Here is a 14,550-nt window from a genome sequence, read left to right as displayed (position 1 = left end):
AAGGTTATTGAGGTTAATAATAGCATAGGAGCAGAAAAACCTACAAATTCTGTGATTTTAGCTGTTTTTATGCTTTTTTAAAAAAAATACAGATCCAAAACACAAAACCCAGAACCCAAAACACGGAAGGGTGGTTTTGGCAAAACCAATCCAGATCCAAAACACGAAGAAAGATCCAGATCCAAAACCAAAACACAAAACACGAAAAGTGGCCGGTGCACACCCCTAATATATATATATAAATAAAAACAGAAAATCCAGCACTCACCATGTTTAAACACTCACAATGATGTATAAATAAGTAAATAAATAATGGGGATTTAGTTCATGGATTGATCAATGCATTTAAGCACGCAGCCCACATCACGGGACCCCACTTTCTGCAGGTCCTACACTATCAGTCACACTGATGGAAACCTGTTAGCTGCTATCACATAGTTTAGACTGAAAAAATGTTACCTGGTTTAAAGCTCACCTGCCAGCTAATGGCTTTTAAATGTAAGGCAGTCACCTGACATAGCTTCTATCACACTACCAAAAAGACAGCTGACACAGGTTAATATAAACGAGTATGCACATGGGGTGCATGAGAAAGCTATAATCACAAAAGGTTAATAAAAATTAACCGCATAAACAAAGTCAGAAATCCATATATCCAGAAAATATATATATATATAAAATAAAATATTACATTTAAAAACAGAGTAAATATTTGTATATAAAAATATTTTCAAAATAGACAATATTGGTAATACTTACATAGCTCTGTATCCATATGCTCTACCTCCAGGATTTTTTTAAAACTGTGGTGATTGGTAGGGACTTCTGTGTGCAGAGGGTGCTTTGCAACAGGTGTGCTTGGTAACTGACTCACATTTAAAAGCAAAGTTGCTGTGAGCTTTAAACCTTGATAGCATACCCTGAGTTTAACACTAATGTGATGGCTATGTCCATGTTATAATTCTGAGCAATAGAGTAGGGACTTGCAGTAAAGTGGGGTCCCGTGATGATGGGCTTCAAGCTTAAATGCATTGATCAATTCATGAACCAAAACCCCACTGTTTATTATGTTTATTATTATTATTATTATTATTATTATTAGTTATTATGGTGAGTGCAGAGCCCCTGTGATTTCTATTTAAACAATGTGGTCACATGCAATGTTGCACCCCAAAACAAGGAATGGTGAGTGCCGTGGATTAGTGCTTTTTGTTTATTATGATTCATTTTTATAATTAATAATTTTTGTGATCACATTTTCTCATGCACCCCTCTTAACTAGTTATCTAACTTGTGTCAGCTGTTTTCCTAGGTGCTTTGCAACAGGTGTGCTTGGTAACTGTCTCACATTTAAAAGCAAAGTTGCTGTGAGCTTTAAACCTTGATAGCATACCCTGAGTTTAACACTAATGTGATGGCTATGTCCATGTTATAATTCTGAGCAATAGAGTAGGGACTTGCAGTAAAGTGGGGTCCCGTGATGATGGGCTGCAAGCTTAAATGCATTGATCAATTCATGAACCAAAACCCCACTGTTTATTATGTTTATTATTATTATTATTATTATTATTTTTATTATTATTAGTTATTATGGTGAGTGCAGAGCTCCTGTGATTTCTATATCTATATATAGATATATGCGCGCAATGTATTTATAATTTTCTTTCTAAATTACACAAGTGGTTTCATAATATACAACATTACACGGCATGTTGTAAATTATTTAGAGATTAGTCAGCGCTCTTGATATTTTCATTTTTAAACTTTCATAGGCTAGTTAGCGGTAATGTAAATTCACAAATACTAAATATAATAGAGAGTACCATTAGATTTTCTAAATGATGCATTTTATAAACACCAGGATTTTTTTTATGCTTAACTGAATATTCCAAAATAGTTCAGTGAATATACAACATATTTTTTAACAGTAACCATTTGAAATTAAAGACCTCCTAACAACGCACTATTTCAATTTAATCAGACCTGCTGCATAATATCTTACTACTGATATGCTGTCAAATGCTTAAAACAATTATTTGGTTTAAACTTATTTTACACCGCTTATCAATTGAAATTAAAGGTTGTCTAATAACGCTAATGAAATTTAAATCTGGTCATGTTCAATATTAAAATGTAATTTGAAATAAATATCCGTTCATGTTTTTTTCACAGCTTCATCCTCAACCCCATCCTCCAGAATGCATCCTTTTAATTACAGTATTGTCAAGCGTGAAACAGAATTTGTGGCCCACATATGCTGTACACAAACATCTTCCAGCAGGCAAACATATGCACAGCCGTAAAAACTTATACCATTCATCATATTTAGGTAGACACACATGTATTCCCATGGCCTTAATAATAACCGTGACATGTCCTGACTTGTTCACTACCATACCATATGTAAGAATAACAGGAACAAGTAATCCCCCTGCTGATTATGCAGGCCTACCTGAAGAAATAGCGCAGTGGTAATTAGGCTTACTGACATGTTCTCTCACTGATTAATGCCCTGGTATGCATGTGTACTTTGTAGGGAAACCTTATGCCTTTGTTTTTCATCCATTGTTTGTAGTAAGCACCATTTGTGCCTTTTTCACCTGTTGTTCGTAGTAATCACCACTCGTTCCTTTTTCACCCGCTGTTCCAAACAGATATAAAACACTATCCAAAAGATATCATTTAATATTAAATGCTATAAATTCATATACATTTTATATTAAACGATATCAAAAAGGGAGGAAAAGTGGGAGTGCCAGGGGGAGGGGTTAGGGGCATGGTTGGGGGTGTGGTACCTGTCAAATTAAGTTTGATGAAAAAGGGTTCTCTATCTACTCCCCAGCACTGCTGGTCCTGATAAGTAACAGCCAGTGTTTGATGCTCTGTGACAGTGTCTAACCCTATCCTCCCTTTTTAACCTAACCCTAACCTTCCCATCTGACAATGTCAACATTTCATCTGTCGACATTCTAAGAATAATGATACATCTGTTGGCAATTTAACCATGTTAACATGATAACTGTTGACTTTGTGGTGTCAACATTCTGAATGTCAACATCAACCTTTTAGATGCATCCCTAATTGTCCACTGTATATGAGTGAGATGTAGTAATAGTCCAGTATGCCTAAGTTGTCTGGGTTCTACTTTCTACTTCTACTTTCTTGCACAAAGGATGATAGATCAAAGGACAGTGGGAGGCTGCTGTTATGGAAAAAAGTAAGATTAGTGCTTCTGCTGTCAGTATGCATACAACGTACATGTCCTGGTGTCAGGAGATATTGCAGGACATGTAATGTGGCTACTGATGAGAGAGTAATTTGAGAGAGTAAAGCAATACCTGGTGAAGTGTAGATATTTTTAATATGAGCTTTGATGTCGGTCACTGTGTGCCATCAGAGCTGGCAGCATCTGGATTGAAGGAGGAAGATATGTATTTCATCTAGGGGGTCTTCGTCAGATTAAAGCCTGTGGTGTTGCTTCCCCTTGGATATGTATTATATTTACCAATCCTTAGAGTGGACAAATTAAATTAACATTAATCATATACCCACTGCAATGATTGGTGGATCAAATTCATATGACGGTAGCCAAGGGGAAGCAATTCCACAGGTTGTGATGTGACCAAGCCCCCCAAGGTTTCATTCCACTTAGCATAGCTATGCATAGTGAGGGTCCCACTTCAGACCAGAATAGGTATTGGAAAAATACACAGTAGTACATTTTAAAACAGAACATATAAAGATGTATATTCCTTGTAAGTAATAGCACTGTATTGAGCAACAAAAAGGGAGGGTCCCACTTCAGATCACAGGTATTCAGGTTAGGTAACTAAGTAAATCACAACTTACATATGTTACAGTCTCTTAGCAATCACTGTGTAAGACCCCTAGTACCACTCAGATGAGGTCTTCTGCCAATAGCAACAAACCCACATTTCCCATAGAACACGACATGTTCACCAGTACTTAGGCAGTTCCCTGGTCTTATACTCAGGATTGTAGAGGTTTACACGGTTATCCTAAGGCTACAGGATGTTACGCAACTGATGGATACAGACAAAGATTAGGTGAGAGTCTTTCAAGGTAGACCAAAGGTAGCCGCGGTGCAGCCTTGAGGGCTATAGTGAATGCAAGCTGTGAGGCGCAGCCTAGAGAGCTGATATGTGGCCTTGAGGGTCGAGTTCTGGCTTTGGAAGCTGAGGTGTGGCTAGAGAGCTGATGTGAATTCAGACTGAGGAGTGGCCTTGAGGGCCAGGATGCGACCTTGAGGGTCAAGCTGGGGCATTGGCAGCTGTGGTGTGGCTTGGGAGCCGATGTGAATGCAGACTTGGAGGTGCAGTCTAAAGGGCAGGGATGCAACCTTGAGGGTCGAGGTGCGGCTAGGACAGCCAAGGTGTGACTTGAGAGCCGATGTGAATGCAGACTATGAGATGCAGCCTTGAGGGCCGAGATGCAACCTTGAGGGTCAAGGTGTGGCTAGGACAGTCAAGGTGTGGCTTGAGAGCCAATGTGAATACAGGCTATGAGATTCAGCTTTGGTAGCCAGGATGCGACCTTGAGGGTTGATGTGTGGCTTAAGAGCCAATGTGTATGCAAGCTGTGCAATGTGGCCTGGAGGGCCGGGATGCATCCTAGACAGCCGAGGTGCGGCTTGAGAGCAGATGTGTATGCAGGCTGTGAAATGGAATACTGTGGCCACATAAAAGGCAGAGACACAGTGATGGAATGACCCACAGAACACTGCAGCTCATGACACAACAGAACTCTAGATGGCGGAATGAGAGTACAGGATGAGAATCAACAAAGGAAGGTAGAAAAAGGCTCAGACGGGCAGGAACACCACTAGCAGGAACTGGGAGGACACGTCAGACACACTATAGCCAGCAATCTGACAATGAACCAGCAGGCTTAAGAAAGGTGCTGATTAATGGAATCCACAGGTGAGGAGGAGACATCATCCAGTATCAGGTGCCGCGGTCCGGCGTTAAAATCTCCTAGCAACTGAAGGTGCCGTCCCAGGTATGGCATGTATGTTGTCCAGAAACAGAATTCCAGGAGTGTGGCTGGCAACCCGGAGAAGGAGAGACACCTGAAGCAGCGGTAAATAACAAGGTGCGCTGGCGACTTGTAACAAAATATATTTAATAGTTAATTGCAACATAATATATTTATGAGTGAGGTCAAAGGTTCCTAATCAATTCTCATTACAGAGATACATTTCAAATTATGCAAAATAAATTGTGCATGAAGTTTCAACAGTTGTGCATAAAAATGTAATACTTAGCAGTTTATGAAACCAATTTTATAATGAATATTGACCAGTGGTTCCCAAACTGGGTGCCCTTGCAGGAGTGCCATGGGTTGGTGGTCCTGGACCATATTATTTATGGTCCATGTGATAGGCAAAACCAGTGCTGGTGACTGCTAATCATACAATACAAGTAGATGAACAAACAGAAGTGAGTGCAACCCTGACTACCACCAAAGAATTGAAGCTAAGGATGACAGTTAAGCAAAATTTACTTAATTTAATAATTATTGCTGAATTTCTAAAAAAAACAAAACATTTCCTTTATTGGAGTTGTGACAACAATGCTGATACTATAGGGCGCTGTGATTCAAAATAGTTTGGTAAACACTGGTTTAGAATTCCCAATTATTATTTATAGCAACAAGTTTTTTTATTTAAAAAAATAAAGTATGTATGAACTTTTTCTCCCTTATTAATAGTTCAATATATTTACTGCGATAATTGTCCAGTGTGTATGTGTGAGATAGTCAGATGAAGTAATAGTCCAGTATGTATGTATTGTATGGTGGACTTTAGAGTGTTCTCTGTATTGTACGGTGGTCACAAGGATGTTCCCTGTATAGTTTGTACACAATAGAATGTAATGTATATCTACTTCAATGTTCTTTGTGTTGCACACTGGCCTCTGTAATAATCCCCTCCATATTGTAAATCTGTCTCTAGGATACTCTCGTTATTGTATATTAGTCTCTGGGATATTGTAAAGAAGTATTTTAAAGGTTTGACATTTTTGTGACTCAGCCTACTTTTGCATCTTGCACTGGGCTTGCCTATCATCAATGTGGCTAGAAAAATGGTTTGCTAACTCCACCCACTTTTGTGTTGGCCCCACCCATTTGTGTTGGTCTATATGACAGCATTTTTTTCAGAATTTTTCCAGGGCCATGCTAACTTTCCAATCCAACACTCATAACAAGAGCACCTGTAAAAACAATGACCAATACAGAGGGGTGAACAGAAGTGTGACCCAGCAAGGTCAGGAATAGCTGCAAAAGTTTAAATGTTACACTATTCAATGCAGGGGCATTTCTAGACAGGAGGGGGCCCATGTGCAGTCTCCATCACGTGTCCCCTTCTCTCACTCCGGTGGCCAGCAGTGCACTGCACACAGCGCGGCAAGCGCCGCACTTATATACTCTGGGCATGAGAGTGTGCACAGTCTAGAGTGCATGAGAAGGTCACCAGGATAATGGCTGCAGAAGCCATTTTTCTGGTACTGGGCATGCGCAAAACGATGGGAAAATGGCCACAGTGGCAAGTTTCCAGCCATTTTTACAGTGCTGACACCCGCGCCGACATGGGACTCCAGAGAGGTAAGTAGAATATGGGTGCAGGGTGTGCAGTGCAGGCACCCCCTGGACCCAGGGGCCCATTTGAACTGCACACCCTGCACCAATTATAAATATGCCCGTGATACAATAATACATTTTGCTTGGTTCTCTCTGAGAGATTACAAGATTAAAAGGTGCATGTGAGAATACCCAAAACTCTGGAGTCTCTGTTTAAACTGATGGTAAAAATTGGCTAACACCTGAGAGACATGAAGGGAAAGTGGAGGTATCCCAGGATGTACTTGGGGCGAGATATAATAGAGATCAAGTCTGCCGGAAGTGCGGGATGCAGACTGATCTTGATCATTTTTTTTAAAGTTGCAGTCATTTTCGAAGCAACCCAAACCGGTTTTGCCTTGTAAATGACTGCAACTTAAAAAAATTATCGAGATCAGTCTGCATCCCGCACCTGCAGCAGACACGATCTCTATTACATCCCACCTTTGGTGCTTGTCTACAGCCACTCCATGTAATAAATCCACCACTACTTGTCTGAGAGGCAGTAACTGATGCAGATTGATTAATATGTCCTGCAATTTTCTGTTATATCCCTTTATATCTGTGCATATACAGAAGAGGAGCCCAGGCATTCCCTCCTAGGGCCAGATCAGGTATGTATCTCTCAGATAGAATGCCTCAATGTATACAATGAGCAATATAATAAAATTGTGTTAGCTCTATATTGGGCCGGCCCAAGTTCTACTAGCACTCTGGGCATGATTCAGACCCAGACGCTATGCTGCGCTCGCTCTCATTGAGCGATTTTTCGCAATCTGCGCAAGCGTATGAGTCGCAATGCATGTGTGTGAACCAGTCATTGCGATGGGAAAATGCTCACCCATAGCCCGCAGTTGGACCACTATTTTGAGTGACAGATAGTGCCATTTGTGTGTGGTAATGGGGGAAGGTGCTTGTAAATGGAGGTGTGGATGTGCGAACGCAGGCATGCCTGACCGCCAGAACGGCGTTTAATGGGTGTGCATAATTAGCAAAGTAGCGCCATTACACACATGACTGGGTTGTATTTTAGCCTGAACTGCTCGCAATGTTGTGGTGGGAAAAGGCTACCACAAGTGCTGCGAGCAGCTACGATGGCTCTTGATGTTCCCGATTAATCCAACAACTGCCGGAGATGACGTGTGTTGCGAGTGGCAAAGGAGTGTCTTTATACAGATGCGAGCGCATAGTGCGACTGCTCACTACTACTTAGTGGGCTGCTTTACACGATGCAGTGCGAGGACATGATTTAAATAGCCGGCCCCTTTTAGCCAGCAAGCGGCCGCAAATAGCATCAAGGTCTGAATCAGGCCCTCTGTTCAAGAAATTTTGAAATGCCCCCCCCGAAAAAAAACCCCAACTATATCCATAATTAATACTTTTATGAGATGCCGGCGCTAGGGATCCCGACAAATTCCCCCTGCCGGCATCCCGACAGGGTTAGGATACTGACACCTATCGGTTGGTATCCTGACCCTCCCCTCTCCCTAACCCTCCTTACTCAGTGCCTAAACCTAAACCCCCTCGAGTGCCTAAACCTAACCTTCCCCTAGTGCCTAACCCTCCCACTAAACCCTCTACTTGCCTTTGGGAAACAGGTGGTCAGGATGTTGGTGCCAGGATTCTGACAGGTGTCAGGATTCCGGAGATGGTATTCTAAGCGCCGGCATCCCCTTTGTTGGGATACTGAATGTATACCATATTGGCCACCATTGGAAAAAAAGAAAACATATTAATTTCCAGCCTCCACAGAAGATGGACCTGACCTGTTGGAAGCAAAAGAGAAGATAGAGAGCAGCTCCTAGTCCCTCCCTCTCCCTCAGGCAATGCCAGCAGCAGCTGTAGCCTCAGTGTCTGCGGAGACAGGTCTGGTATTTGGCAGGGTGAGAGAGCCTGCAGGTACTGGTGTGGTAGAAGATAGGGAGAGAGTCTGTAGGGCAGGTGACAGGGTGAGAGAGCCTGCAAGAGAGGTCTTGTGTTTGGCAGGGTGAGAGAGTCTGTGGGGACAGCCTAGTAACATAGCAGATATGACTAGTGTGATTTGCCGCCGGATGCAGCTGATGAAGAGAGCAGACCAGAGAACCAATGATGCTGGTGCTACCAAGCTGAGCAGTAGCTCAGGCTCAGCCCCTCAGTACTCTACCACAGCATGATGATAAGGTGAGAGTCTGTAGGGCAGGTTTGGTGGGTGACAGGGTGAAAGAGCCTGCAAGAGAGGTCTTGCATTTGGCAGGGTGAGAGAGTCTGTGTGGACAGCCTAGTAATAGAGCAGATGCGGCTAGTGTTTTTTGCTGCAAGATGCAGCTGATGAAGAAAGCTTCCCAGACATCCAATGGTGATGGTGCTACCAAGCTGAAGAGTAGCTCAGGCTCTGCCCCTCAGCACCCTACCAAAGAAGACTGACTGACCTTTTGGTAGCAAAAGAGAGAGAGAGCAGCTCCGAGTCCCTTCCTCGCCCTCAGCCTCAGGCAACACCAGCAGCGGCTGCAGCCTCAGTGTCTGTGGAGACAGGTTTGGTGTTTGGCAGGGTGAGAGAGTCTGCAGGGATAGCCTAGTAACAGAGCAGATGCAGCTAGTGTGATAATTATTTTTTTAAATGAGTCAGAAGCATTTTTTTTTGTTTTTCTTTTTTATTTATTTTTTGATATTTTGGAACGTAAACATTGTCAAACACATAATGTTCAAATCCACATTATAAATAAAACACCAAAAGAAATAAAAAATTGTATAGGAAGGAAAGGGAGGCTTTGATTGGTAAAATATGGGGGGTAGCACAAGATTGCCAATGCTGTAATTTTTTGGCTTTTAAGACAAAGACTGAAGGGAAAGATTTGTACCAGTCGACTAGTGTTATACGCCGACTGGCCTTGTGTGAGGTGGATGGGATAGGGTCAACTGTGGCCATAGGGTCGGGGCTGGCTGTTGGTATTCCAGAGGTGGTGGGAATTGATGTTGCTGCTTGAAGGGAGGTGCGATCCCACATGGCATCGCTGTTGATGATGTTTGCCTGCTCCATGGCTATGGCTAGATGTTCCAGGGCCCCAGCCATCCATTCCAGGGCCCCAGCTGTCCATTCCTGGGCCTCAGCTGTCTGCTCCTGGGCCTCACCCATTCTCACCAAGCCTGCCTCTAGATTTTTAAAGATGGCGGTGTTCCGGTGTGTTTCATCCAAAAGCTCGGTGAGAAGGACCTCGGGCCTTAGGAGAGGGGTGTCAGGAGCGGGGTTTGCAGGTGTAAGTGTTGCTTCATCCCCTGCAAACACTCCTGACAGGCTGGGCCCAGAAATAGACTCTGGAGCAGGCTCAGCATCACGTTGTTCTTGTAAAAAATAGAAGAAATGCCTAAAATAAACAATATTGACTATATTAATGTGGGCCACAATCAACGTTTCAATGTGTAAAATAATAAACCAAAAAAATGATTAAAAAAATACCCTCAACACCATGCGGGGCTGTAATATTAGCCATGTCAGTGTCCATGTTGGACACGCCTATCACCTCCCCCTTTTCAATACGCCCCAGACCCATTTCCTCTAATGCAGTGTATTCAAGGGACTCTGGGGTGGGCCCAACACCTGTACCCCGGGCATGGGCCTCCCAATCCACCATCTTTCCCTTCAGCCTGTACTTGAAGTCAGCCCATGTGAATGTTTGTTAAATAATTTTAAAATAAACTAACTTCATAATTTTGAAATTTACTCAGTTTGTCAAACTTACCATCTCTTGACTTCTCTAGTACTCCAGACGATGGACCCCTCCAAGTTGACAGCATTGGCAATCTCCACCAAGATGCTTTCTTTTTGTGCTGCCCCCATATTTCTGGGTGCATTGACTATGCGGTCCATGGCCATACCAATTAAAACCGCCATGTCCTTCCTAGAGAATGCCAGCTGCCTAAGCCTTCTCCAGCGGTGGCTCATCCCTTCCACTTCATCTTGTGAAGTATTCTCCACATCCTGAGTGTCTTTAAACAAACATTGTAAAATAAAAAATTCAGGTTTAGCTTACATGACAATGATTACATTGCTCACAATTATATTTGTATCAATTCCAAACCATTAGTATGGTCTAACTTACACAATTCTCCAGGAGTCTCAGAGAGATGTTCTGTGGGCTCCATTGTAAATATTACTGTAGAAGCATATGCTTCTACAGTAACATTGTCTGTAGAAGCATATGCATCAATATTTATAGATGCGAACGCATCACTGTTGAAGTGACAGAACCAGTTGTCACTTGGTGATCTGTGACTTGCTATTTAAGGGTCCATTTTTACTTCTATTTGGTGTGCGTTCTTTGATGTCTTTGGATAATTTTTGCATGTTGTCTAGAGCTTGCTATTTCGTTTTTCTTGGGCAGGTAAGTCATTATGTGGCTTTACTGTTTCAACTCCCATAAGTCAAGGTGTGTTTGCATGCCAGGGTTACATATTGACTGATTTTTGTTTGCACTCTTAAAGGTTGCTTTTCACATCACTTGTTATGTTTGTATTTTTTTCATGTAATATTTCACATATATTTTAACCACTTTTTTCAAACACTCATTAATTAGTCTTACACATCTATACTTTACACTGCACTATCACCCTTTTTCCAATTTTCATGTGATGCCCTGGGGGTGTCCTGGGCTGGATGTTTTTCGGGGTGCACTGTGCCCCTGACATGATCCCCTTAGTGTTAGGGACTGCTAGTGACAGAGAAGCCGTGACGAGGCCTAGCAGCATCCCATGTATTTGCAAATGCATGCAACCAATATCTCTGAATTTCTATGACCATGCAGTCTTCATATATTGTTGCAAGTACTATTCAGTGTGCTGAGGAACAATAGGGGGTTAAATCCCCCATCCTTTTTCATCCTTAAGGTTTGCCACATTTGCTTTCAGACAGTCCTTTTCAGGTCGTTTTTCTTGGGCAGGTAAGTCATTATGTGGTCTTACTCTTTCAACTCCATAAGTCAAGGTGTGTTTGCATGCCAGGGTTACATATTGACTGATTTTTGTTTGCACTCTTAAAGGTTTGCCATATTTGCTTTCAAACAGTCCTTTACAGGTTGGTTTCTTGGGCAGGTAAGTCATGTGGCCTTACTCTTTCAACTCCCATAAGTCAATGTGTGTTTGCATGCCAGGGTTACATATTGACTGTTTTATATTGTATTTAATTTACAGTGTCATTATCTTGCCATGTAATGTTTACTTTTTATTTGGTTATGTTTTTTTTTTTAAATGGAATATTTTTTTTTGTTTTAGCAAAACTATAAGAATGGCAAATGCAACCCCTGTAAGATAATTTCAAAAAAGCACTAAAGATAAGTTTGGCTTTTTTCTTTACAGTTTGAACAAACTATTTTTCAGATAACATTTGGTCAAATGATATACTCCGTACTGTCACACCCCTACCAATCTGCTCATCCTCCAAGGCATAAGCAGAGTAGGCGTGCAAGGCTCCAGATATTTCGAACACGTGTCACCCTGTTTGGAATGCCTAACAATGTTGTTTTGCGGCAATATCATCTACGGCCCCAGGTTATGCTAGATATTCTATCGATAATAGAGTGTGATCTAGAAAGTCAAACAAACATTCCTACAGCAATACCATCACTCACCCAGCTGTTGTCGGTGTTACATTGTTGTGCCTCAGGATCCTTTCAAACCACCTTGGGTGTGGTGGGTGGGATTTCCCAGCCATCATTTTTTAGGATCCTGAGGCATGTAATTCTGAATTTTCTTGGTCGTATCAGCCAATACGTATGCCTTTGGATATGGAAACCCTTGGTGTGGTGAAGCAGCAGTTTATGGCTATTGCTGGCTTCCCACATGTGATAGGGGTAGTGCATGGCACTCACATACCAATTGGGCCTCCAGCTGCCCAAGAAAGCATGTTTAGGAACCGTAAACATTTTCATTGAAGTGCCTCCCTCCAGATCCTTTCCCTGAATGCCAAATTTGCAGGAAGTGCACATGACTCCTTTGTCATCCGTCAATCACGGGTCTGGCAAAAATTATCTATGATGCAAGGTGATGATGTGTGGCTTCTGAGTCATTTTTTTTTTTACAATCAAAATTATTTAGAGATTAACAATGTAACCCAATTTTTTTTTATTCTATTTTTTTTCCTATTTTGTCTGTGTACAAGTGTTTTTAAATATATAATCAATTGCCATTTGCTACCATACATTACCACATTAACAATAAATATAAAGGCCAATGCATCACTGATAGGACAAGACCATTCTCAAATGCCTGGTACTATGTGAATCGCTATATAAGGCCATGTTTGTACCCATGATTTAACATGCATTCTTTCCTTACTATTGCAAGATTGGCATTGAATCTGCATTTTTGCTGTCTTGGGGCAGGTAAAGGATCGTGTGGCTTTTCTCTTGCAACTCCATTAAGTGACGGTGTGCCTGCATGCCAAGGTAGCATGATATATGCATATGCAGTGTTGGACTGGGACTTGAAGGGCCCACTGGGGTTATGTATTGGTATGGGCCCATGCTTAAGGGCAGTGGTCTTCCACCAGAGGGGGTGTGGTCATCCATCACAGATTCTTGGCTAACCATTAGGCAAATTCTGGTATAGTATCTGTAGAAGAGAACCATGCTGATCAGTGGTCCTGCTCCAGCAGGTAACTGACCATCTAATAGAGTGACAATCTATCATTTGAGGTCTGGAATTTGAAAACTAGAGGAGGAAGTGTGGGCCCACAGGCAGTGGGGCCCACCAGGGATTTCCCCTGTACCCCTGTGGGCCAGTCCAACCTTGTGCATATGCATATATTACAAACACATGCGTATGCATATATTACAGTGCGAAAACAGTTAAAGCAGAAAAAGCCTCTATATAAATGCTAACAAACAGCCATGTGTCATGGTGGCATATATGGTGGGAAGATGATCATATCAGTCTTAGACATATAACGTTTAAGAAATTGCTTGGACATCCAGGAAGAGATAGCAGAGAGACATTTGGAGATATGAGTGAGGAGAGAGGGAGAGATTCAGGGGTGGAAAGGTAGATCTGGGTATCATCAGCATAGAGATGATAATGGAGGTCAAAAGAGCTGATGAGTTTACCTAAAGAGGATGTATACAGGGAAAAATGGAGTGGTCTAAGAACAGAACCTTGGGGAACACCTACTGGGAGAGGATGAGGGGGAGAAGTTAAGCCATGAGAGGAGACAGAAAAGGATCGGTCAGAGAGGTAGGAGGACAGCCAGGAGAGAGCGGTGTCACAGAGACCAATAGAGTGAAGGATTTGCAGCAGGAGAGGGTGGTCCACAGTGTCAAAAGCAGCAGAAAGGTCAAGGAGAATGAGCAGAGTAGTGGCCTTTAGATTTGGCAGCAAGGAGGTCGTTGCTGACTTTAGTGAGGGCAGTTTCAGTGGAATCATTCACACACACAGGAACCACAACCCCCCACTGAGTACAGTACAGATTGTAGCCTTTCAAGCAGAGCAGAGGACTGACCACTCCCTATTCCGCCTCAGAAAAGCAGCTGTTATATCTTCCAATGATGTGCCTCTGTGTAAAGCACCTGAAATGCCTGGTGACCATTGTGCATGGTCCAATGTGATAGGGATAGGTGCCAGACGTGACCCTCACAATTATAGGGACTAATGCAAGGAACCCGATATAGTGTGGAATGATGAAAAAAACCCTAATACTGATATGTTTAGGAAGAGTACTGTCACCCATGCTCCTGGGTTAGAAGGTAAAACTATCTGTCCTCCAGGTCAAGAGTATCTAGATTGGGCAAGGCATTAGGAAAGAGGCATTTGCCTACTAATGGTTTGCTGAGGACAGATCTGGGAAGGTATTTGAAGGTCCCAAAGGAATGTTCTGTTGTCAAGAAGTCTGCTAACACCACTTCCCCTCAGGTACCCTTGGATGCTAATCTGGGCATGGGTAAAGAT

This window comes from Taudactylus pleione, unplaced genomic scaffold (assembly GCF_031769625.1).
Source record: "Taudactylus pleione unplaced genomic scaffold, aTauple2 ptg000032l, whole genome shotgun sequence".
NCBI lineage: Eukaryota > Metazoa > Chordata > Amphibia > Anura > Myobatrachidae > Taudactylus > Taudactylus pleione.
Note: the sequence above shows the minus strand (reverse complement) of the source record.